Source organism: Bubalus kerabau, chromosome 7 (assembly GCF_029407905.1).
Source record: "Bubalus kerabau isolate K-KA32 ecotype Philippines breed swamp buffalo chromosome 7, PCC_UOA_SB_1v2, whole genome shotgun sequence".
In the NCBI taxonomy this organism is placed as follows: domain Eukaryota; kingdom Metazoa; phylum Chordata; class Mammalia; order Artiodactyla; family Bovidae; genus Bubalus; species Bubalus kerabau.
The window spans coordinates 88,395,803-88,423,742 of record NC_073630.1 but is presented as its reverse complement, the minus strand read 5'-3'; the positions used below and the strand labels follow the sequence as shown (position 1 = coordinate 88,423,742).

Below are 27,940 nucleotides of genomic sequence, written 5' to 3'. Positions count from 1 at the left end.
GGGTCTTATTGATCAAGAGGACCACCATCTAAGTCATATAACAAACATTCATCAGTCTAAGGCATAATTTATTCAAATTATTTAAAAATAAATTGATGTTTGGGGAATGCTAGGAAAAATGTACCATAGAATTTTCCATACTGCCTCTCAACATAATTGCCATATTTAAAAAAGATAGAATTAATATGGTACCATAGTAGATAATATTATTAAATCACACATATAGTTCTAAATAATTTTCCAGAAATCTATCCTGCAACACTTGTAACAAAAAAAGGGTTTGTCATTATTGTATAGTGAGAATTACTCCAAATCTCCAACAAAAAGTCAAACAGTCCAATATGAAAATAGATGAAGATGAATAAGAAAGTCACAGAAGTGAAATGGCCGATGACATATAAAAAGGGACAAAAGTCACTGGTGCTTTGGGAAATGGAAACTAAGCCGCTTATGTCTCTGGATATATTTCAGTGTCTCCTAGTTTATAGTCTATGGGAACTTGAGTAGAATTTGTATTCTACTGTTGTGTAAAAACTGCATAAATCTTAATATGTTGAATTGATTCATGATAATTTTCAGGTCTACTATATTCTTCTACTTCTCTATAGATGCATTCTATTAATTTCTGAGAGTTTAATATTGAAATTCTAACTAAAAATCTTACCTACCTAAAAAATTCTAATATATAGGGAACTATATGAAACTGCATTTTCCAAGTCTTCTGTAAATGTGTTATCATATTTTCATAATTTAAAATTTTTTAAAGCAAATTATTTTCCAAAAATAATTTTCAGAACAAATAATATAGGAGAACTATTTTTCTGTATGTATAATGTGGAGATACCCTTTGAAAATAAATTTTAAATGTACTGTTTAATGCTGCAACTCTACATCTTGGTAATTTTTCATACAGAAAGACTTGCAAGTGTTCATGCATGCTAAGTCACTTTAGTCGTATCTGGCTTCTTGCCACCCCATGGACTGTAGCCTGCCAGGCTCTTCGGTCCATGAAATTCTCCAGACAAGAATACTGCAGTGGGTTGCCATGCCCTCCTCCAGGGAATTTACCAAACCCAGGGATTAAACCCACATCTTTTATGTTTCCTGCATTGGTAGGTGGGTTCATAATTATATACTGAATTCCCACTAGCACTTAAATTGCTATCAGTTTATGAACACACTAACCTACAACATAGGTATGCATTATACAGCCATGAGAGAAAACAGATGGATTATGGACAATATTGTTGAATACTCTCCATGTCACATTACTAAGTAAATAAAAAGTTGCAAAAATTACAAAAAATAAGCATGACATTCTTCTTTGGACATAAAATTAAACATATGTAAATATATGTAAATTTGCATACCACAGGGAAAATGATCTTAAAGACTACACTGAATTTCCAATGAAGAGAATTTAAATTTTAGTTCTATATATTTTTCAATGGTTTCTAATTGTGCATTTATTGTTTTTGTAGATTTTATGGGGGATACAAGTGTTGTGACCCTCCTAACCCTCCAACTTGCTGATGTCACTTTATTTCTAATTCTGTGTCAAAGGGGCTGCAGTCACAAGAACCTCTCATTTGCTATTATTTTTACACTTTTTATCCCTTACAAAATATAGTTGATGTTCTATGCAAGGACATCAATATTTAAATGTGTGATGACTGACAAAACAATATTAAACACACTGTATAATCTGGAAGTGTTCTACACTTTGTCCTTTCAGTTGCTTTCTACATCTGCTATTTACATATTTACTTGAGATGGAGCTGTTTTAATTTAACTTCCTGACTGATTTCTCTTTGGATGTAAGCATCAGTTCGGTTCAGTCATTCAGTTGTATCCAACACTTTGCGACCCCATGAACTACAGCACGCCAGGCCTCCCTGTCCATCACCAACTCCCAGAATTTACTCAAACTCATCTCCACTGAGTCGGTGATGACATCCAAACAACTTACCCTCTGCCGTTCCCTAGTCCTCCTGCATTCAATCTTTCCCAGCATCAGGGTCTTTTCCAATGAGTCAGTTCTTCATATCAGATGGCCAAAGTATTGGAGTTTCAGCTTCAAAATCAGTCCTTCCAATGAACATTCAGGACTTATCTCCTTTAGGATGGACTGGTTGGATCTCCTTGCAGTCCAAGGGACTCTCAAGAGTCTTCTCCAACACCACAGTTCAAAAGCATCAGTTCTTCAGTGCTAAGCTTTCTTTATAGTCCAACTCTCATATCCAGACATGACTACCGGAAAAACCATAGCCTTAACTAGAAGGACATTTGTTGGCAAAGTAACGTCTCTGCTCTTTAATATGCTGTCTAGGTTGGTCATAACTTTCCTTCCAAGCAGTAAGCATATTTTAATTTCATGGCTGCAGTCACCATCTGCAGTGATTTTGGAGTCCCCCCAAAATAAAGTCTGTCACTGGTTCCACTGTTTCTCCATCTATTTGCCATGAAGTGATGGGACCAGATGCCATGATCTTAGTTTTCCAAATGTTGAGCTTTCAACCAACTTTTTCACTCTCCTCTTTCACTTTTATCAAGAGGCTCTTTAGTTCTTCTTTGCTTTCTGCGATAAGGGTGGTGTCATCTGTGTATCTGAGGTTATTGATGTTTCTCCCTGCAATCTTGATTCCAGCTTGTGGTTCATCCATCCTGGCATTTCTCATGATGTACTCTGTATACAAGCTAAAGAAGCAGGGTGAAAATACACAAACTTAACATACTCCTTTACCTATTTGGAACCAGTCTGTTGTTCCATGTCTAGTTCTAACTGTTGCTTCTTGACCTGAATACAGATTTCTAAAGAGGCAAGTAAGGTGGGGAGATATTTCCATTTCTTTCAGAATTTCCCACATTTTATTGTGATCCACACAGTCAAAGGCTTTGACATAGTCAATAAAGCAGAAATAGATGTTTTTCTGGAACTCTCTTGCTTTTTTGATGATTCAGAGGATGTTGGCAATTTGATCTCTGGTTCCTCTGCCTTTTCGGAAACTATCTTGAACATCTAGAAGTTCACGGTTCACCTACTGTTGAAGCCTGGCTTGGAGAATTTTGAGCATTATTTTACTAGTGTGTGAGATGAGTGCAATTGTGCGGTAGTTTGAGCATTCTTTGGCATTGCCTTTCTTTGGGATTGGAATGAAAACTGACCTTTTCCAGTCCTGTGGCCACTGCTGAGTTTTCCAAATTTGCTGGCATATTGAATGCAGCACTTTCACAGCATCATCTTTTAGGATTTGAAATAGCTCCACTGTAATTCCATCACCTCCACTAGCTTTGTTCGTAGTGATTCTTCCTAAGGCCCACTTGACTTCATATTCCAGGATGTCTGGCTCTAGTGAGTGATCACACCATCGTGATTATCTGGGTCCTGAAGATCTTTTCTGTATATATCTTCTGTGTTTTCTTGCCACTTTTTCTTAATATCTTCTGCTTCTGTTAGGTCCATACCATTTCTGTCCCATATCGAGCCTATCTTTGCATGAAATATTCCCTTGGTATCTCTAATTTTCTTGAAGAGATCTCTAGTCTTCCCATTCTGTTGTTTTCCTCTATTTCTTTGCACTGATCACTAAGGAAGTCTTTCTTATCTCTCCTTGCTATTCCTTAGAACTCTGCATTCAAATGGGTATATCTTTCCTTTTCTCCTTTGCTTTTTGCTTCTCTTCTTTTCACAGATATTTGTAAGGCCTCCTCAGACAACCATTTTGCTTTTTGGATTTTTTTTTTCTTAAAGATGGTCTTGATCCCTGTCTCCTGTACAATGTCACGAACCTCCATCCATAGTTCATCAGGTATTCTGTCTATCAGATCTAGTCCCTTAAATCTATTTCTCACTTCCACAGCATAATCACAAGGGATTTGATTTAGATCATACCTGAATGGTCTAGAGGTTTTCCCTACTTTCTTCAATTTCAGTCTGAATTTGGCAATAAGGAGTTCATGATCTGAGCCACAGTCAGCTCCCACTCTTGATTTTGCTGACTGTGTAGAGCTTCTATATATGGTTTTTCCTGTGGTCATGTATGGATGTGAGAGTTGGACTATGAAGAAGGCTGAGCGCTGAAGAATTTATGCTTTTGAACTGTGCTGTTGGAGAAGACTCTTGAGAGTCCCTTGGACTGCAAGAAGATCCAACCAGTCCATTCTGAAGATCAGCCCTGGGATTTCTTTGAAAGGAATGATGCTAAAGCTGAAACTCCAGTACTTTGGCCACCTCATGTGAAGAGTTGATTCATTGGAAAAGACACTGATGCTGGGAGGGATTGGGGGCAGGAGGAGAAGGGGACGACAGAGGATGAGATGGCTGGATGGCATCACCGACTCAATGGACGTGCGTTTGAGTGAACTCCGGGAGTTGGTGATGGACAGGTAGGCCTGGTGTGCTGCGATTCATGGGGTCGCAAAGAGTCAGACACGACTGAGTGACTGAACTGAACTGAACTGAACTGATAGAGCTTCTTCATCTTTGGCTGAAAAGAATATAATCAATCTGATTTCAGTGTTGACCATCTGGTGATGTCCATGTGTAGAGTTCTCTTGTGTTGTTGGAAGAAGGTGTTTGCTATGACCAGTGCGTTTTCTTGGCAAAACTCTATTAGCCTTTGCCCTGCTTCATTCCATACTCCAGGCCAAATTTGCTTGTTACCCCAGGTGTTTCTTGACTTCCTACTTTTACATTCCAGTCCCCTATAATGAAAAGGACATCTTTTTTGGGTGTTAGTTCTAGAAGGTCTTTTAGGTCTTCATAGAACCATTCAACTTCAGCTTCTTCAGTATTATTGGTCAGGGCATAGACTTGGATTACTATGATATTGAATGGTTTGCCTTGGAAACGAACAGATGTCATTCTGTCGTTTTTGAGATTGCATCCAAGTACTGCATTTCAGACTCTTTCATTGACTATGATGGCTATTCCATTTCTTCTAAGGGATACTTGCCCACAGTAGTAGATACAATGGTCATCTGAGTTAAATTCACCCATTCCAGTCCATTTTAGTTCGCTGATTCCTAAAATGTCGATGTTCACTCTTGCCATCTCCTGTTTGACCACTTACAATTTGCCTTGATTCATTGACCTAACATTCCAGGTTCCTATGCAATATTGCTCTTTATAACATCGGACCTTGCTTCTATCACCAGTCACATCCACAACTGGGTGTTGTTTTTGCTTTGGCTCTGTCTCTTCATTCTTTCTGGAGTTATTTCTTCACTGATTTCCAGTAGTATATTGGGCACCTACTGACCTGGGGAGTTCCTCTTTCAGTGTCCTATCCTTTTGCCTTTTCATACTGTTCCTGGGATTCTCAAGGCAAGAAAACTGAAGTGGTTTGCCATTCCCTTCTCCAGTGGACCACGCTTTGTCAGATCTCTCCACCATGACCTGTCCATCTTGGGTGGCCCTACATGGCATGGCTCATAGTTTCATTGACTTAGACAAGGCTGTGGTCCATGTGATCAGATTGGTTAGTTTTCTGTGATTGTGGTTTTCATTCTGTCTGCCCTCTCATAGAGAAGGATAAGAGGCTTATGGAAGCTTCCTGATGAGAGAGACTGAATGAAGGTGAAACTGGGTCTTGTTCTGATGGAAGGGGTCATTTTCAGTAAATCTGTAATCCAATTTTCTGTTGATGGGTGGAGCTGTGTTCCCTCCCTACTACTTACCTGGGGCCAAACTATAGTGGAGGTAATGTTAATGGGACCTCCTTCAAAAGATCCCATGCAGTACTGCTACACTTACTGCCCCAAACCTTGCAGCAGGCCACGACTGACCCACACCTCCATTAGAGACTCATGGACACTTCCAGGCAAGTCTGGGTCAGTCTCTTGTGGGGTCACTGCTCTCCTGGGTCCTGGTGCACAAAGTTCTGTTTGTGCCCTCCAAGAATCTATTTCCCAGTCCTGTGTAAGTTCTGGCAGCCCTATGGTGGGGTTAATGGTGACCTCCTCCAAGAGGGCTTATGCCACACCCAGGTCTGCCTCATCCAGAGTCCACGTCTCTGTGGCAGTCCACTGCTGACCTGTACCTCCACAGGAAACCCTCAACACAGCTCTGTCTCTGTAGGGTCCCTGCGTCCTGGTGCACACAAGGTTTGTTTGAACCCTCTTAGCATCTCTAGAGGGAATGGGGTTTGATTCTAAAATGCAAATTCACCCCTCCTACCATCTTTCTGGGACTTCGCCTTTGCCCTTGGTCATGGGGTACCTCCTCACAGCCACTTCAGTGCTGTGCAGCTGCCACTCCAGCACCTATCCACTTACTGGGGTTTCTCTGATCTTGGACATGGGGTACCTCCTCATAAGCATGAGGAGATATAAGCATGAGCAATGGCAAAATAAGTCAGCAATTTTTGCATATGAATAAGATTTCTATGAAATGTCTGTCATTTCTGTTACTGCTAAGGCTGACTTGCTACTTTAGCTCTGGAAGTTGTGGAAAGGTGCTGGCATGGCCAGTGAAATATAGTCATTGGATTAATGAAGATGATTCTGGATCAACTTGTCACACGGGGTCATGATCTGACTGTTTTGACATCTTCATTGCATTCTTATTGATCCCAACAAACCATCTGCTATTAAGTTTGAGGCTTTCCATGCATCTTTAGCTAACGATGATTACAAAAATTTTATCAAGCACTTTGTCAAGATGTGTGGATGGATGTGTCAAAACACTCATTTTGAACACATTCCTCAATGCTGAAAAATGCAATTTTGGAATATTTTGATACTACTATGAAGTTTTGAGATGTTGTTTCAAACAAAAAACTTATGATAAAGCTACAGGAATCAAGATTCAAGGTTGTTCTTGCAGATGTCATTGGACTTGTGGTGAGTTTCTGGCTGAGATACTTAAAATACTTTTAACGTACAGTCTTCATTTCACCCCTGGTTATTCAATTGAAAAATATAGTGGAAAAATTCCATTCCCACCATCCTAGATACCTGTTATTATGTCAGAACTAAATGACCATATGACATTCATGGAAAGGCTAAAAAAATATGATATATGTATTTTATTTTGACTTCTGTTTCCAGGCATTTAATGTAAACAAATGGAATCTATTTTACAGCGAAGTGCTTAGGTAAGTTATCTTTTAGTTTTTAGGATGAGCCCTAACTTTTCTGGTGCCTCAGAAATTGTGTTTGTATAGAGTTCCAATAATTTTTCTCCTGTAAGTGTAAAGATGGAATGAAAATATAAAATGATCCACTGATCTCATAAATAATACAGAAACACTTAAATTATATGGCAAAGTAGAACCAGAGATCAAATTGCCAACATCTGTTGGGTCATCAAAAAAGCAAGAGAGTTCCAGAAAAAAATATCTACTTCTGCTTTATCGACTATACCAAAGCCTTTGACTGTGTGGATGACCACAAACTGGAAAACTCTTAAAGAGATGGGAATACCAGACCACCTTACCTGCCTCCTGAGAAACTTGTATGCAGGTCAAGAAGCAATAGTTAGAAGTGGATATGGAACAACAGACTGGTTCCAAATAGGGAAAGGAGTACATCAAAGTTGTATATTCTAACCCTGCTTATTTAGAAGGACTGATGTTGAAGCTGAAACTCCAATATTTTGGCCACCTGATGCAAAGAGCTGACTTATTTGAAAAGACCCTGGTGTCGGGAAAGATTGAAGGCAGGAGGAGAAGGGGACGACAGAGGATGAAATGGTTAGATGGTATCACCGACTAAATGGACGTGAGTTTGGGTAAACTCAGGGAGTTGGTGATGGACAGGGAGGCCAGGCGTGCTGCAGTTCATGGGGTCACAAAGAGTTGGACACGACTGAGTGACTGAATTGAACTGAACTATTTAACTTATATACAGAGTACATCATGAGAAATGCCAGGCTAGATAAAGCACAAGCTGGAATCAAGATTGCTGGGAGAAATATCAATAACCTCAGATATTTAGATAACATCACCCTTATGGCAGAAAGTGAAGAAGAACTAAAGATCCACTTGATGAAAGTGAAAGAGAAAAGTGAAAAAGTTGGCTTAAAGCTCAACATTCAGAAAACTAAGATCATGGTATCTGGTCTCATCACTTCATGGCAAATAGATGGGGAAACAGTGGCAACAATGACAGACTTTATTTTCTTGGGCTCCAAAATCACTGTACATGGTGACTGCATTCGTGAAATTAAAAGACACTTGATCCTTAAAAGAAAAGCTTTGACCAAGGTAGACAGCATATTGAAAAGCAGAGACAACTTGGCCAACAAAGGTTCATCTAGTCAAAGCTATGGTTTTTCCAGTAGTCATGTATGGATGTGAGAGTTGGACTATAAAGAAAGATGAGCACTGAAGAATTAATGATTTGAATTGTGGTCTTGGAGAAGACTCTTGAGCGTCCCTTGGATAACAAGGAGATATAACCAGTCAGTTCTAAAGGAAATCAGTCCTGAATATTCATTGGAAGGACTGATGTTGAAGCTGAAACTCCAATAATTTGGCCACCTGCTGTGAACAGCTGGCTCATTTGAAAAGACCCTGATGCTGGGAGAGATTGAAGGTGGGAAGAGAAGGGGATGACAGAGGATGAGATGGTTGGATGGCATTACTGACTCAATGGACATGAATTTTAGTAAGCTCTAGGAGTTGGTGATGGACAGGGAGACCTGGCGTGCCGCAGTCCATGGGGTCGCAAAGAGTTGGACACAACTGAGCAACTGAACTGAACTGAACTGAAAGTAGAAGCCTATGGACTGTCACTAACACAGAACATTTCAGGAAGTAACAAGCCACAAACTGAATAACTTGGAAATTCTCCAAGCAATTATATATCCAACTTACAAAATTTTTTTTTAACTTAAAAAAAAAATCACTGGAAACCCCATAAAATTTCTTGATAGATGAAGTCATTTAAATTTAGAAATGACACACATATATGGAGCACAAGTATCTAGGTAGGATTTAGAAATTCTTTCTATTTGGTTACCTCAGTTTCTATACTGTATTATTCGTGTCCAGCTCTTTGCGACCCCATGGACTATACAGTCCATGGAATTCTCCAGGCTAGAAGACTGGAGTAGGTAGCTTTTCCCTTCTCCAGGGCATCTTCCCAACCCAGGGATAGAACCTAGGTCTCCCGCATTGCAGATGGATTCTTTACCAGCTGAATAAAAAGGGAAGCCCATATTATATTATAATATATTATTATATTGTTATGTTATTATATTATAGGGCTTCCCAAGTGGCTTGGTGGTAAAGAATCTGCCTGCCAATGCAGGAGATGCAAGAGACCCAGGTTTGATCCCTGGGTTAGGAAGATTCCCTGGAGGAGGACACAGCAACCCACTCCATTATTCTTGCCTGCAGAATCCCATGGACAGAGGAGCCTGGCAGGCTACAGTCCATGGGGTCTCAAAGAGCTGGACATGACTGAGAGACTGAACACTTATGCATATTACATTATACACATATCTAATTGCTTTATCAAAGAACAGACGCTTTCAAACATCTTTGGCTGTATCATTCTAAGCTCCTTTCTAAAAATTACTTAAAATATTCACATGGTAGCATTCTCATTTTGTCTCATCTTCCTTCTTGCTTTTGTTTTTGTTTTTCCTTTCAAGAAGACCCACTACATTATCAGAGACAATTGGGAAAGCTGAGATGTGGCTCATTTGAACCTATTGTGATTTTGAATTCCCTTGCCTTCTGCTACCAAATTTTGTATTTGTTGGAGGCTTCCACTGCAAACCTGCCAAACCCCTGCCTAAGGTGGCATATTCCTATTTGCTTTGTTTTGTTTATTTTGCATTTTCAATAAGTCTGCTTGTTTTATTTAGAATATTTGATTTCAATGAGATGTAGAAAGTTTACAAAAGTGATCTGCCAACTAAAAACTCATTTATTTCTATGCAAACACAGTATGTGAATTTTATTATCATTAAAGAATAAACTGAAAAGTCAAGAACAAGACAAGGGTGCCCACTCTCACCATTACTATTCAACATAGTTTTGGAAGTTTTGGCCACAGCAATCAGAGCAGAAAAAGAAATAAAAGGAATCCAAATTGGAAAAGAAGAAGTAAAACTCTCACTGTTTGCAGATGACATGATCCTCTACATAGAAAACCCTAAAGACTCCACCAGAAAATTACTAGAACTAATCAGTGAATATAGTAAAGTTGCAGGATATAAAATCAACACACAGAAATCCCTTGCATTCCTATACACTAATAATGAGAAAATAGAAAGAGAAATTAAGGAAACAATTCCATTCACCATTGCAATGAAAAGAATAAAATACTTAGGAATATATCTACCTAAAGAAACTAAAGACCTATATATAGAAAACTATAAAACACTGGTGAAAGAAATCAAAGAGGACGCTAATAGATGGAGAAATATACCATGTTCATGGATCAGAAGAATCAATATAGTGAAAATGAGTATACTACCCAAAGCAATTTATAGATTCAATGCAATCCCTATCAAGCTACCAATGGTATTCTTCACAGAGCTAGAACAAATAATTTTACAATTTGTATAGAAATACAAAAAACCTCGAATTGCCAAAGCAATCTTGAGAAAGAAGAACAGAACTGGAGGAATTGACCTGCCTGACTTCAGGCTCTACTACAAAGCCACAGTCATCAAGACAGTATGGTACTGGCACAAAGACAGAAATATAGATCAATGGAACAAAATAGAAAGCCCAGAGATAAATCCACGCACCTATGGACACCTTCTCTTTGACAAAGGAGGCAAGAATATACAATGGATTAAAGACAATCTCTTTAACAAGTGGTGCTGGGAAAACTGGTCAACCACTTGTAAAAGAATGAAACTAGACCACTTTCTAATACCATACACAAAAATAAACTCAAAATGGATTAAAGATCTAAACGTAAGACCAGAAACTAGAAAACTCCTGGAGAAGAACATAGGCAAAACACTGTCCGACACACATCACAGCAGGATCCTCTATGACCCACCTCCCAGAATACTGGAAATAAAAGCAAAAATAAACAAATGGGACCTAATTAAACTTAAAAGCTTCTGTGCAACAAAGGAAACTATAAGCAAGGTGAAAAGACAGCCTTCAGAATGGGAGAAAATAATAGCAAATGAAGCAACTGACAAGCAACTAATCTCAAAAATATTCAAGCAACTCCTACAGCTCAGTTCCAGAAAAATAAACGACCCAATCAAAAAATGGGCCAAAGAACTAAATAGACATTTCTCCAAAGAAGACATACAGATGGCTAACAAACACATGAAAAGATGCTCAACACCACTCATTATCAGAGAAATGCAAATCAAAACCACTATGAGGTACCATTTCACGCCAGTCAGAATGGCTGCGATCCAAAAGTCTACAAGCAATAAATGCTGGAGAGGGTGTGGAGAAAAGGGAACCCTCTTACACTGTTGGTGGGAATGCAAACTAGTACAGCCACTATGGAGAAGAGTGTGGAGATTCCTTAAAAAACTGGAACTAGAACTGCCTTATGATCCAGCAATCCCACTGCTGGGCATACACACTGAGGAAACCAGAATTGAAAGAGACACGTGTACCCCAAAGTTCATTGCAGCACTGTTTATAATAGCCAGGACATGGAAGCAACCTAGATGTCCATCAGCAGATGAATGGATAAGAAAGCTGTGGTACATATGTACAATGGAATATTACTCAGCCATTAAAAAGAATACATTTGAATCAGTTCTAATGAGGTGGATGAAACTGGAGCCTATTATACAGAGTGAAATAAGCCAGAAAGAAAAACACCAATACAGTATACTAACACATATATATGGACTTTAGAAAGATGGTAACAATAACCCTGTGTACGAGACAGCAAAAGAGACACTGATGTATAGAACAGTCTTTTGGACTCTGTAGGAGAGGGCGAGGGTAGGATGATTTGGGAGAAAGGCATTGAAACATGTATAATATCATATATGAAACAAGTCGCCAGTCCAGGTTCGATGCACGATACTGGATGCTTGGGGCTGGTGCATTGGGACGACCCAGAGGGATGGTACGGGGAGGGAGGAGGGAGGACGGTTCAGGATGGGGAACACATGTATACCTGTGGCGGATTCATACTGATATATGGCAAAACCAATACAATATTGTTAAGTTAAAAAATAAAATAAATTAAAAAAAAAAAAGGAATAAACTGGGAAGGAGGGTATCCTGGGGAAATGATAAACCCATGAGACTTTGAGAATATGCTGATCAAATCATGAATTCATTATTGAACACATAAAAAAGCATCAGACATTCATTCAAAAATAATTATAATGGTGACTAGCATGTTCCAGAAATAAGTTCTGCAATGCAGAGATGTGTAGGCACAGTTTCTGCCACCTGATACTCTACGTGGAAAGATAGAATGGGAAAGTAAAGTCATTCAGTCATGTCTGACTCTTTGCAACCCTGTGGACTGTAGCCTACCAGGCTCCTCTGTCCATGGGATTCTCCAGGCAAGAATACTGGAGTGGGTTGCCATTTTCTTCTCCAGGGGATCTTCTTGACCCAGGGATCGAACCCAGGTCTTCCACATTGAAGGCAGACGCTTTACTCTCTGAGCAACCAGGGAAGTAAAAGATAGAATAGCAGCACACAAAAATTGTGTGAAAATTATTATAATAAGAAAAGACCACAACACTAAAGAAATATCCAGAGTGAATCACAGAAATTATCTCTGAGGCACTGTTATTAAGGTGAGATCTGAAGGATATTTAGGAAAAAACAGAAGGGATAGGGCATGTGCAGGGGAAGACAGGAAAGAAAAACAGGTGGAGTAGTAATGACAGTTCCCAAGAAGTCTAAGTTTGGTCTAAACAGGAAGAGGCTGAGTAAAGAAGCAGATGATGCTAGAGAGGTAAGCTGGAGACAGATAAGTATAAGGAGTTTGAAACATCTAGTAGGAGCACTACAGAGAAAATTAAAAAGGTTAAGAAAGGGAGAGAGATAATCACATTTAAAAGAAACACAAGATTTAGTCACTGTGTTGGGTTGTAAAGGGGCTAGAGTGGAAATGGCCATCGTTTAGCAGGCAAGATACAGACAACAAGGATGGAAAACTAGACTACAATGTTCATAGAGATATAAGCACACTAACATAACAACAGTACCAACCTCATATTGTTATTTTAGGAAAAAAAAATTTTAGTAGGTATGCAGTACCTAAAATGTTTCTGACACATATTCAGTGATCCAGAAGAAATATTAACTATTGTTATTGATAGTACATTATAGTAACAAAATTACAATAATGACAACATTATTGTAATTTTGTTACTATAACATACTATCAATAGCCCAATGTGCACCAGCCACTTGGATTTTATTTGTGAATTGATATTTAGAAATCAGTTTTCCAATACATCAAGATTATATAATCCAGTAAAGTCCTAGAGAGTAGATATTCTAGGGAGTTGTTTAAAAGTAAATTTTTTAATGTTTTATGTTAAAATATAAAGGTAATCAAAAAATTTAATACATTTAATAAAATTAAGTTAAATGAAATATAATCAGTTCAGTTCAGTCACTCAGTTGTGTCTGACTCTTTGTGACCCCATGGACCACAGCACCCCAGGCCTCCCTGTCCATCACCAACTCCCAGAGTTTACTCAAACTCATCTCCATTGAGTCGGTGATGCCATCCAACAATCTCATCCTCTGTTGTCCCCTTCTCCTCCTGTCTTCAATCTTTCCCAGCATCAGGGTCTTTTCCAATGAGTGAGTTCTTCATATCAGGTGGCCAAAGTATTGGAGTCTCAGCTTCAACATCAGTCCTTCCAATGGACACTCAGGACTGATCTCCTTTAGGATGGACTGGTTGGATCTCCTTGCAGTCCAAGGGACTCTCAAGAGTCTAATGAGTATATTCAATTTAAAATTATAATGTTAAGAATTTTTTAAGGTTTTTCCAAACAGATGAGCAAGATAAAATGCAATAGTTTTTTTTGTAAGGGTTGAGGATTTTCACCAGTGCTTTAGCTTTTAAAAAAATTATTCAACAATATAAATGTATGAAATGTATGACCTAACAATTTTTGCAACAAAATCCAACATTTCCTCACCTTCACACCAGCATTTAAACCATTCCTCATTAAAAACTCCAGGGTTTTACATCTTACAGCATAAAAGGGAGAATTTATTCTCATTTATTCTAATAACCAGGTGTTTTCTGCCTATACTAAGCCTAAAGAAAACATCAGAAAATCTCCCTTAAAAGAATGTAGGTCTCAACATCATAGCTGCCTGATAGAATTTACACTGCATACATAAGAACCATAAATTCTGAACATGTAATAAGGACCAAATAATTATTCATACATTAATCTGAAAATTGCCCATATTTTCAAATTATAAAAAACTCTCTTCAGTTTAGGATGACATGACAGTCCATGTGAAGGAAAGCAAGAATCTAATATGTGAACTATTTTGTAATGGCTTAAGAAATGCTTCTTGTCTCTTATTGGTGGAAAAATGAAACATCTTTTTCAAAGGTAAAACACAATATCATTTTTGATTACAAAAGCTTGGGTTATCTCTGATAACTTTCAGCATGTCCAAAAGCTGAGATAAGATTAGTGAAAGTTATGTGCTACCTAACTCCATTTTTTAAAAGATTTCCCCACTCTCATTTCAGGAAAGTGACAATGCTAATAGGAGAAGAGATTAGCAGGAGAGGAAGAAGGTAAAAGAGAAAGATAAATAGCAGTAAATCACAATAATTACTAATAATATGTGTTGTTATTAAGTTGGAGAAACGAGATTAGAATCCAAGTCAATGATTGTGAAGACTTTATTATACAGAGAAACTGTTCTTTCAAACTATCACCTTTTCCATTAATTATTAGGTTTTCAGAAAATTTCTGTACTTTTTGAAGAAACAAGATGTTTGGCAAAATGTGTCCAGAATCTTAAAAATGCTTATAGCCTTTGGCTTCACAATATACTCCTATGAAATGATATAGAAAAAAATTATCAAGATGTGCAAAAACAATATTTTGGGCAGTAATTCATAAGAGTCAACACAGGAAGCAATCTAAATATCCAATATTAAGCAATGATTAAACAATGTATCAATGTGCACATCATACCATTATAATTGAACTATCAAAGAATACTTAATTACCCTAAATCATCTACATATGAGACTCATTTGGAAACAAGTGGAAAATAACATAATAAGATCATAATTTTCCTGTAGGATAAAAAAGAATATAAGTTAGATTACAATTTTCAAAATATATGTCATAATGTATATTTAATTATAGAAGTAGATAAAAGATTTGAATGAATGTACAAATTCTAGCATAATTTTGTCAAAGTCCATCCATGTTATCAAATATGACAAAATTTCTTTCCCATGGATGCATATTATTCTACGTCTGTGCCTGTGTGTGTGTGTGTGTGTGTGTGTGTGTGTGTGTATTTCAGATCTTCTCTATGCATTCATCAAGTGATGGGCACTTAGGTTTTTTCCCTTCAGTTCATTAGAGTTCAGTCACTCAGTCGTGTCCGATTCTTTGAAACCCCATTGATTGCACCACTCCAGGCCTCCCTGTCCATCACCAACTCCCAGAGTTTACTCAAACTCATGTCCATTGAGTCGGTGACGCCATCCAACCATCTCATCCTCTGTCATCCCCTTGTCCTCCCACCTTCAATCTCTCCCAGCCTCAGGGTCTTTTCCAGTGAGTCAGTTTTTCATATCAGGTGGCCAAAGTATTGGAGTTTCAGCCTCAACATCAGTCTTCCAATGAACATTCAAGACTGATTTCCTTTAGGATGGACTGGTTGGATCTCCTTGCAATCCAAGGGACTCTCAAGAGTCTTCTCCAACACCATAGTTCAAAAGCATCAATTCTTTGGCACTCAGCTTTATTTATAGTCCAACTCTCACATCCATACATGACTACTGGAAAAACCATAGCCTTGACTAGATGGACCTTTGTTGGCAAAGTAATGTCTCTGCTCTTTAATATGCTGTCTAAGTTGGTCATAACTTTTCTTCCAAGGAGTAAGCATCTTTTAATTTCATGGTTGCAGTCACCATCTGCAGTGATTTTGGAGCCCAAAAGAATAAAATCTGTCACTGTTTCCACTGTTTCTCCATCTATTTGCCATGAAGTGATGGGACTGGATGCCATGATCTTAGTTTTCTGAATGTTGAGCTTTAAGCCAACTTTTTCACTCTCCTCTTTCACTTTCATCAAGAGGCTCTTTAGTTCCTCTTCACTTTCTGCCATAAGGGTGGTGTCATCTGCATATCTGATGTTATTGATGTTTCTACCTGCAATCTTGATTCCAGCTTGTGCTTCATCCAGCCCAGGGTTTCTCAGGATGTACTCTGCATGTAAGTTAAATAAGCAGGGTAACAATATACAGCCTTGACGTACTCCTTTTCCTATTTGGAACCAGTCTGTTGTTCCATGTCCAGTTCTAACTGTTGCTTCCTGACCTGCATACAGGTTTCTCAAGAGGCAGGTCAGGTGGTCTGGTATTCCCATCTCTTGAAGAATTTTCCAGTTTATTGTGATTCACACAGTCAAAGGCTTTGGCATAGTCAATAAAGCAGAAACAGATGTTTTTCTAGAACTCTCTTGCCTTTTCAACGATCCAGAGGATGTTGGCAATTTGATCTCTGGTTCTCTGCCTTTTCTGAAACCAGCTGGAACATCTGCAAGTTCACGGTTCACCTATGGTTGAAGCCTGGCTTGGAGAATTTTGAGCATTATTTAATTAGCATGTGAGATGAGTGAAATTGTGTGGTAGTTTGAGCATTCTTTGTTATTGCCTTTCTTAGGGATTGGAATGAAAACTGATCTTTTCCAGTCCTGTGGCCACTGCTGAGTTTTCCAAATTTGCTGGCATATTGAATGCAGCATTTTCACAGCATCATCTTTTAGGATTTGAAATAGCTCCACTGGGATTCCATCACCTCCACTAGCTTTGTTCATAGTGATGCTTCCTAAAAGCCACTTGACTTTGCACTCCAATAAGTCTGGTTCTAGGTGAGTGATCACACCATTGTGATTATCTGTGTTGTGAAGATCTTTTTTGCACAGTTCTTTTGTGTATTCTTGCCACCTCTTCTTAATATCTTCTGCTTCTGTTATGACCCTACCATTTCTGTCCTTTACTGAGCCTGTCTTTGCATGAAACATTCCCTTGGTATCTCTAATTTTCTTGAAGAGATCTCTAGTCTTTACCATTCTATCGTTTTCCTCTATTTCTTTGCATTGATCACTAAGGAAGGCTTATCTTTCCTTGCTATTCTTTGGAACTCTGCATTCAAATGGGTATATCTTTTCTTTTCTCCTTTACTTTTTGCCTCTCTTCCTTTCACAGCTATTTCTAAGGCCTGCTCAGACAGCCATTTTGTTTTTTCATTATAAGGGACTGGAATTTTCCCCTTGGTCCATGAATAATGCTACAACAAACATAGAAGCATATATCTCTTCACTACACTGCTTTTGCTTTCTTTAGGTATATACCCAGAGGTGAAATTTCTGGATCACATAATAGATCTATTTCTAATTTTGTAGAAAACTTCATTTTATTTTCCATAGACACTCAACAAATTTACATTTCCTTTTCTCCACATCTCATCAACATGTATCACTTATATTCTTGATGGTAGACTTTCTAACAGTTGTGAGATGGTATCTCATTGAGGTTTTGATTTCCATTACCCTGAATATCAGTGATGTTAAACATCTCTTCATATACCTGCTGGCCATTTGGGTACCTCTGGAAAAATGTCTATCCTGTCTATCTGCTAACTGCAATGAATTTTTTGATTATTGAGATGTATGAGTTATATATATATATATAATTATTTATATTATATATTATATATATAAATAAGATGTTAATGCCTCTTTTCATGTGTGGTTTGCAATATTTTTCTCCTATACTGTAGGTTGCATTTTTATCTTACTGATTGTTTCTTTTGCTGTGCAGAAACTTTTATGTTTGATTTAGTACCACTTAGTTGACTTCTTTTTCTTTTGTTGTGATTTTGATGTCATATCCAAAAAAAAAAAAAAAAGAGTTTCTTTTAGGAGTGTTATGATTTTTGGTCTTATATTTAAACCATTGTTCCATTTTCGAATAATTTTTGTGAGTGGTGTAAGTTAGGGGTCTTATTTCATTCTTTTTTTTTTTTTTTTTTTTGCATGTGTTAATCTAGTTTCCTCAGAAGAGAAAGAAGAGACTAATCTTTCAAGATTGGGTGCTCTTGCCTTCATTGTTGAATATTAGTTGACTGTACATGCAAGGATTTAATTCTGGATCCTGTATTCTGTTCCCTTGTCCTATGTGTCTATTTTTAGGCCAATTCCATATTGTTTTAAATACTGTAACTTTGTAGTACAATTTGAAATTGAGAGGTGTGTTATCTTTGGCTTTGGATAGTGTGGACACTTAACTATTTCTTTGTGTTTTATTCTATTTCTTTCAACAAAGTCTTGTAGTTATCATTATACGGATCTTTCACTTCACTGGTTAAATTTATTTATAGCTATTTTCTTATTCTTGATGCTATTGTGAATGAGATACTTTTTTTTCAGATGTTTCATTGTTAGTATACAGAAATACAACTGATTTCTGTATGTTGATTTTATATCTTGCTGCTGCTGCTGCTGCTACTAAGTGGCTTCAGTCATGTCCAACTCTGTGCGACCCCATAGACAGCAGCCCATCAGGCTCCTCCATCCATGGGATTCTCCAGGCAAGAATACTGGAGTGGGTTGCCATTTCCTTCTCCAGTGCATGAAAGTGAAAAGTGAAAGGGAAGTCACTCAGTCATGTCCGACTCTTAGCGACACCATGGACTGCAGCCTACCAGGCTCCTCCGTCCATGGGATTTTTCTGGCAAGAGTACTGGAGTTGGGTGCCATTGCCTTCTCCTTATATCTTGCAACTTTACTTAATTTGTTGATTAGTTCAGTTTTATGGTTGACTGTCTGAGATTTTCTATACAAAAAAAATTTGTCATCTGCAAAAAGTGATAATTTTTATTCATCCTTTTTGATTTGGATCCTTTGATTCCTTTGTCTTACCTAGTTGTTCTAGCAAGAACTTCTAGGTTAAGCTGACTAAGTGTGGGAGTGGGCCTCCTGGTCTTGTTTCTGATCTTAGATAAAATCCTTTAACTTTTCACCATTGTGTATAATGTTACCTTCGGATTTGTCATATACAGCTGTTACTGAGGTATGTTCTTTCTATATCCACTATGTTGAGGGTTTTTAATCATAAAAGGATTTTTTTGTTTTGTCAGATTTACTGAGATGATCAAGTTATTTTGTCTTGTATTCTATTGGTATAAAGAATTACATTTGATTTTGGTATGTTGAACCATCCTTTCCTCTCAGGGATAAATCTCACTTGGTCAGGCTATATGGTCCTCTTAATGTATTCTTGAATTTGGTTTACTGATATTTGGATGAGAATTTTTGCATGTATATTCATCCTGGATATTGTCTTATAGCTTTTTAATGTGATGTTCCTATTTATTTTGTATCAGGATAATGTTGTCCCACTGGGGAGCAGGTGCTCTCTGGGGTACCCACTGAGATGATGGCAAGAGTCCCTCACAGCAGTTGCATATAGCACAGCCGACTGTGACATTGATCATACAATATGAGCTCAGGGCAAAGGGTGTAATATGTAAACAAACTCAGCAATATGGTCACTGAAATATGTAACGACATGGGCATATCTCTGGGTCATATATAAATAGGACTCAAAGGATTGCTTTACAGAACTTCCAAACCATAATACCAGACTCTTCAATGTCAGTGATTAGTGATTTAGATAGAGTATTTAGAAATTCTGGAAGAGTTTAAAGTAAGGCATAAAAATTACAGAGCTGACCAACTGATAAAGTCATTTATATTATAATTCTTTCTTAATGCTCATAGTCAGAGAAGTGAAACAGTAATGACTAAGCTAAAATAATTCCCTAGAAAGTCTGACTGGAGTAAACAGATAATGTAGTAGAACTACAACAATAAAGAATTAAAGGTGACTTAAGATCCTGTGGTCATCCCTTCTGCTAAGAATCTATGCTAGTAATTGATAACATTACTGATAAAGAGTCTAAGTATAATCGTGTTAAGACTATATTATCCCCTCATTACTATGTGTACTGGCTGTATCTCATTTCTTGCTTACACACACACACACACACTTGCTTACACACACACACACACACACAAACATTCCCACAAATATACCTAATAGAAAAAACTGTCTTCAAATCTCACATATACTTCTCAAGGACCTAAGGAGTGAAGTCTTAAAAGACAGCTATTACTGAAGATAATTTGGATATTCCTCAAAAATTTGAAAATATAATTATAGTCCAGAAATTCCTCTTCTGGGCATGTATCCAAAGGAATTGATATTAGGATCCCAAGATATTTGCACACCACATTCACGAAAGCACTATTCACAAGAGCCAAGAGGCTGAAGCAACCAAAGTGTCCATCAACAGATAAATCCATAAACAAAATGTGGTATCTACAAACAATGAAATATTACTCAGGTTTTAAAAGAAAATTTTGACATTTGTCACAATGAAGAATCTTACATGAGTGAAATAAGTAAATCACAAAAAAAAACAAATACTGTAAAACTCAACTGATATGAGGTATCCAAACTAGTCAAATTAGTAGAAACATAGAGAAGAATGAAGGTTGCCAGGGGCTGGGGAAAGAGGAAAATGGAGTTTCTTAATGGACATAGACTACCACTTTTGCCAGATGAGAAAGTTCTGGAGATTGGTTGCAGAATATGAATATACTTTACTAAGCTATACACTTAGGAGTAGTTAAGGTGGTAAACTTTATATGTATTTTACCACAATATTGTGAAAAACAGCCACAACTCTAATAATTCCTCAAAATATCAGATTTTCTCTTTAACTGTTTGTAGTCATCCTTCAACAAATGTTTCCTATGCTGTTGCTCTTTTGTGGTGGAGCAAATGCTTTTTTTCACAGGAAATGAAAGAGCTTGTGCAGAGCTCTGGAGAAAATGGTATTGTGGTGTTTTCTTTGGGGTCAATTGTTAGAAGAAAACTTCTAACATGTCAGAAGAAAGAGCTAATATTATTACATCAGCCCTTGCCCAGATTCCACAAAAGGTATGCACAGTAACTTAATAGTGGGCAACTATTAATATTTAATAAGTTGGTGTTTTTCTTTATGGGGAGGGAGGTGGGAGGGGGGTTCAGGATTGGGAACACGTGTACACCTGTGGTAGATTCATGTTGATGTATGGCAAAACCAATACAATATTGTAAAGTAATTAGCCTTTAATTAAAATAAATAAATAAATATTTAATAACTTGGTTACACTCTATAAAAGGTCAGATTTTAGACATCTTCTGTAAGAAAGGTAAACCATTTAATAGCTTCAGCTTATCTCAAATATTTATGTTGTTGCTATTGCTTAGTCACTAAGTTGTATCCAACTCTTTTGTGGCCCCACGGACTGTAGCCTGCCAGGCTTCTCTGTTTGTGGGATTTCCCAGGCAAGAATAATAAATTGGACTGCCATTTTCTTCTCCACAGGATCTTCCCAACCCAGGGACTCAACTGTGTTTCCCGCATTGCAAGCGGATTTTTTACCATTGAGCCAGCATGGAAGCCCCTCAGATATATATATAAAAACCAAAATATATACAGCAAGTGCTAAAGTAGCACAGAGTGTCTTTGATTGATGAGAATTTTGAAGTAATATTGTGATAAGAAAGAAGTATATTTAAGAGATGCATTGTGAATTCTGGTATTATAATAGTAGTGTGGGAAAGTACAGAAATTGCCAAATTATGCCCTGTTATTTACTCCTTTATCTTGAAGGACTCATAAGGATACAGTACACATACAGATGTTCTCAGAAGTTAAATTTTAACAGTAAACATCAGTCAGTCAGTTCAGTCGCTCAGTCGTGTCTGACTCTTTGTGATCCCATGAACTGCAGCACGCCAGGCCTCCCTGTCCATCACCAACTCCCAGAGTCCACCCAAACCCATGTCCATTGAGTCGGTGATGCCATCCAACCATCTCATCCTCTGTCATCCCCTTGTCCTCCCGCCGTCAATATTTCCCAACATCAGGGTCTTTTCAAATGAGTCAGCTCTTTGTATCAGGTGGCCAAACTATTGGAGTTTCAGCTTCAACATCAGTCCTTCCAATGAACACCCAGTACTAATTTCCTTTAGGATGGACTGGTTGGATCTCCTTGCAGTCCAAGGGACTCTTAAGAGTCTTCTCCAACACCACAGTTCAAAAGCATCAATTCTTCAGCACTCAGCTTTCTTTATAGTCCAACTCTCACATCCATACACGACTACTGGAAAAACCATAGCCTTGACTAGACGGACCTTTGTTGACAAAGTAATGTCTATGCTTTTGAATATGCTGTCTAGGTGGGACATAACTTTCCTTCCAAGGAGTAGTGTCTTTTAATTTCATGTCTGCAGTCACCATCTGCAGTGATTTGGGAGCCCAGAAAAATAAAGTCAGCCACTGTTTCCACTGTTTCCCCATGTATTTGCCATGAAGTGATGAGACCGGATGCCATGATCTTAGTTTTCTGAATGTTGAGCTTTAAGCCAACTTTTTCACTCTCCTCTTTCACTTTCATCAAGAGTCTCTTTAGTTCCTCTTCACTTTCTGCCATAAGGGTGGTATCATCTGCATACCTGAGGTTATTGATATTTCTTCCGGCAATCTTGATTCCAATTTGTCTTCCTCCAGCCCAGCATTTCTCATGATGTACTCTGCATATAAGTTAAATAAGCAGGGTGACAATATACAGCCTTGACCTACTCCTTTTCCTATTTGGAACCAGTCTGTTGTTCCATGTTCAGTTCTAACTGTTGCTTCCAGACCTGCATACAGGTTTCTCAGGAGGCAGGTCAGGTGGTCTGGTATTCCCATCTCTTTCAGAATTTTCCTCAATTTATTGTAATCCAGTCAAAGGCATTGGCATAGTCAATAAAGCAGAAATAGATGTTTTTCTGGAACTCTCTTGCTTTTTTGATGATCCAGTAACCATAGTAGCACAATAATGTTAATTTTGATAAAAGCCTGAAATGTGCCATGCAATTTATACTTGCGAGGTAATCCTGGCCCCTTTTATTTCCTCTAAATTTTAGTGTGCTATTCAGTGTGCTTTTCAGGGAGCTACCTAGGTAGAGAAAGGATGGTCAGGGCCCCACAAACTGCCTCCAGACATCCAACCAGCCACAGTGATTTAGAGAAAGAGAAACATCAACATCCCTGTTTGACTGGGCCCTGTCAGATCAAAGACCAAAGTGTGAAGATGGGGTCCTGCCCTTAGAATGAACCCTGCCCATTGTAAAGTCTGACTCCTAGTGGACTCGGTTTCTCCTCCAAATTGAGGAAGGAAAAGAGGCTGTAAGAAGTATGAGGAAGACTGGCATGGAAAAGATTCAGTTGCCTCCTCCTCCATAAAATATAGTAGTAATGTATTTTCTACTATGTAAAATACCCTTGAGTGTTATCTTCTACTATGTAAAATATCGTTTTGGAAATTTGTGAACTACTTTTTAGTTTGCTATCTGATATTATAGTTTTCTTCTAAGCACCTACACTAATTTTTTGCTGAGAACTTAAAGTTATTTTACATTCACATGACAAGTATTAGTCAAATGCTAGTAAATTAAAATACAGTTAAAGGAATTGCTTGGGAATCAAAGTTGGTTATCTTATTTTGGTACTGGGCAAGCAAACCACATTAATCAGTGCTGTCAATGCTTTGTGCCTCATTGTCAAAATGTTCAGGACTGATTCAATAAATTTTAGCAATATCATTTTGGAACTTTTTCAACAGCCTTATTGATATTTAAAAGTAGTAACATGGTTTTCTTTTCTAAATTCAAACAATTTTGAAACTAGTAATAGTGCTAATACTCTGGATTCATGTAAGATACTACCAGTTGCCATATTTGTTGGAAGTAGGGCTTAACAATTTGCAATCTAAAAGAACTTATACTTCCTACGCAGCATAAGTTAAATTGATTATTGATAAATTAGAGACTTCCCTATAGCTCAGATGGTAAAGAATCTGCCTGCAATGCAGAAGACATGGATTTGATCCCTGGGTCAAGAAGATCCTCTGGAGAAGGAAGTGGCAACCCACTCCAGTATTCTTGCTGGGAGAAACCCATGGACAGAGGAGCCTGGCAGGCTACAGTCCATGGAGTCAGAAAGAATTGGACACAATTACATCAATTTGTAAAAATATTTCTCATTGCATGCATGACTGTATGCACTTTCCTTTCTATAAATAAAAAAATAAAAACTAATGAAATAATGAGTTACCTTAAGTGGATATAAGTTAGCTCCCTTCTATAACAGTCAAAAAGAAATAAACCAGTAACTATTAAATTTGAGAGCTAGTATATGAAATAAAGTAAATTGCAAGTTATTAGTAATCTGTGACTGTTTTTGCACCAGAGTGAAGACCACCTAATGATTTCTCAAATATTTATACTTGTCATTGAAAAATCTCATTTGTCTATGCCGTTATGTGTGAAAGGTCATGGCTGCATAGAAACAGTAATAAGTACATAAAATGTGGGCATTCCATGTCACATTTCATGATAAAATTTGTTTTTTCCTCCCTCTGCTTGCATTCCCACTACAATTATGCTTCCTGTTGCCTTGACTCCCTTCTTATCTGAATAGCTTCAGTATTTCTTTAAGAGAGAATATTTCTGACATGCCCTTCCCTGGTTTTTTTGTTCATGTGCTTCCTTTTATCCAGACTGTTCTTTCCATTTCTTCACTTGCCAATCTTGGATTCACTTGTGGAATTAAAGTGACAAAGCACTCTTTTCAGAAAGTCTTCACTTACCTCTTCAACAGACTTAATGGATTCTTGCTCTGAGTTCTGAAAGCAGTTTAAATGCAGTTTCCCATGTATCATCATCTGTTATCTAAAAGACACTGCTTCTTTCAGTGCCTTATAATACCCATTTTATTTCTAAGACTTAAAGTTAATAATTCTACTGAAATTCACTCAACCCTAGGCCATCCAAAAACCAAAGCTTTCATAACTCGTGGTGCAACCAATGGCATTTACAAGGTGATCTACCATGGGATCCCTATGGTGGGCCTTCCTTTGTTTGCTGATCAAAATGATAACATCACTCATATGAAGGCCAAGGGAGCAGCCGTCAGATTGGACTTGGAAAATGTTAAGAACAGATTTGCTCAATGCTTTGAAGCAAGTCATTAATAATCCTTTTTAAGTATAGTTTTGTTTTTCTAGATACTCTTCCTAGAGAAGTTCTCATATGAAGACAAATAAGTCTTCATATAAATACAATGAGGAGTAAGACTGTTCAACACTTTGAAAACAGTCATCAGTAACCATTTTGAGTGTCACATTGAGTTTTTTCTCTGTGGTTTTTAGGGAAAAGGTTTATCTCAGGTTTAGGGATAGTGGACCAATTTTGGAAGAGCTACTCATTAGAATGAGAGGAATCACTTATAAATATAGGTATATTATTAGTTCTTTTGGTTGTTATGTTATTTAGAAGAATGTAAAATCATAACGTAATTGATTTAGAAGATATACATTGGGACATTCCTGTAGAAAAGCCAAATTTTCTAAAACCAGGAATATTTGATTTCCAAATTATTTCAGGATATGCATTAATTTCAATATTATTATTATTAATATCATAACTATGATGTATATATTTTCCCCCTTTTGCTTCATGGTAACTTTGGAAAGAAAACATTTTGAGAATATATTGATAATAATAGCACAGTGACAGTGGACAATTTTGTTTTAAAAGTAGTATTATTTTTATTTTAGCACAAATACAATAAATGAGTACCATAAGAATCACAGTTTCTTCTTTTTTAAGAGCTATAGGCTTCATTTGGTGGTTTTTATGTAAAAGTACATCTCTCTAGTATCTTTATACATTTCTTAATCTTTAGTACTGTAAAGCTGCTGTCCAAAAATGAAAATAATTTATTACCAGATATATACTGAATGTTTATGAAACACCTCTACAAGGTGTACTAAGTCTTTTTGCACATACTAAGTAACTTTTTCATTATAGTCTTTCCCTAGAGTATAACAAAAATGTGTCTGGATTACTGACCTTTTCTCAAAAAACCAGTGCTCCCCATATGTTTTGTACAGAACAGGGAGAGAAGTTACCTCAATAATTATCGCTATAGTGCCATGTTGTAGCACTTTGTGATTCAGAGCTCCTGAGTCATATTTCTTTATTCCTCCTTCTTTCTGGACTGTTAGTTCATCATCATTTCAACTGTAGAAATAAATGTAACTGCAAAGCCTGAAAGTGAAATGTTGAGCCTTCTCCAGATTCTAAAATAACTAACAAGGAAAACAATACTAGCAAACATTTGCTGAGAGCTTACTTTATGCTAAGAACGCCTCTAAGAATCAATACATTATTCCTCAAAATAATCAGATAAGGTACTATTTCCATTCATTCCATTTTACAATAAAAAACTGTGAACTAGGAAGAATGAAAAACAGGCAGTAAATAAGTGTCAGAGTCAGGATTCAAACCAAGGCAATTCACTTCCACACTTTTAACTGTTACTTCACTAATAAAAGATCAACATCCATTTCTGGGCTACTACTCCTCATCCCTGCCTGGATGTATCTCTGAACCTCATCATAGATATACCAGATATCTCTGGGTTATGACAGCATTTTAAAACTTATTAAAAATTCTTTACTGGATGATTCAAGCTTTGAACACTCAAATCATGTATTTATTTCTTCTCTTCTTTCTCTTTCTTTGCCTTAGGGACTTAACTAATTCTACTCTTTAGGCTTTAATGTTTCTCCTTCCCCATCTTTTCTCTCTTAGCTTGAAATTCTATTCATTTAACAAATTCTAGCCCATAAGCTCTCTATAATTGTCCCTAAAGAAAATAATGTATTTTCTTTCCTTTATGTGGCATTCATTTATACCATCTGCATGAAAATTTCACACATTTATCTTTTCTGGTTTGTTGTATAAATGAATGTCTCTTTGGTTTTCCTTTAGGTATACAGAGAATGTGATGAGGTTATCAACCATTCTACGTGATCAGCCTATGAAGCTCCTGGACTGAGCAGTCTTCTGGATTGAGTTTGTCATGTGCCACAAAGGAGCCAAGCACCTGTGGCCAGCTGACTACCTCAACTGCTTCCAGTACCACTCTCTGGATATGACTGGGTTCCTGCTGGCCTGTATGACAACTGTTATTTTCCTTCTCATAAAAGGTTGCTTGCTTTGCTATCAAAAGTTTGTTAAGACAGGAAAGAAAAAAAAGAGGGAGTAGACTGTGAGATCTCAGGCTAGCAGACATGATAGTGTTATTCCATTTAATTCAACCACTATGGATCAAGTTGTGACAAGATTTTCCTCCGTATTTGACAAGAACTGTGTTTTCCTGTTTTACCCAAAATTTTAATCTTGATTGAATATATTGTGTTAGTTAATCCACTCAATTCTAAGGATGAAAATAATCCTGTGTATTTCTTGATAAACACTTAAATATTCCTCTTGAAATGATCAGTTCTGTTCATCAAACCAAAGAAAAACGGTACCTAAAAATATAAGGTGGATTATAGTCAATTTAAAATTCTAATTTCATAAATCTTTCAGTAATTAATTCTACTTTTAAAAATGCTGATTTATGTATAATCTTATTTTGGGGGGCTCCAAAATCACTGCAGATGGTGACTGCAGCCATGAAATTAAAAGACGCTTACTCCTTGGAAGGAAAGTTATGTCCAACCTAGATAGCATATTGAAAAGCAGAGACATCACTTTGCCAACAAAGGTCCGTCTAGACAAGGCTATGGTTTTTCCTGTATCACATATGGATGTGAGAGTTGGACTGTGAAGAAGGCTGAGCGCCG

At 37.3% G+C, this 27,940-nt stretch overlaps 1 pseudogene; it reads left to right on the top strand.

Moving 5' to 3' along the window:
- The first annotated feature begins 6,371 nt into the window (after window positions 1-6,371).
- LOC129657096 (UDP-glucuronosyltransferase 2B4-like) lies at window positions 6,372-27,357 on the top strand (annotated as a pseudogene).
- Window positions 27,358-27,940: the final 583 nt, after the last annotated feature.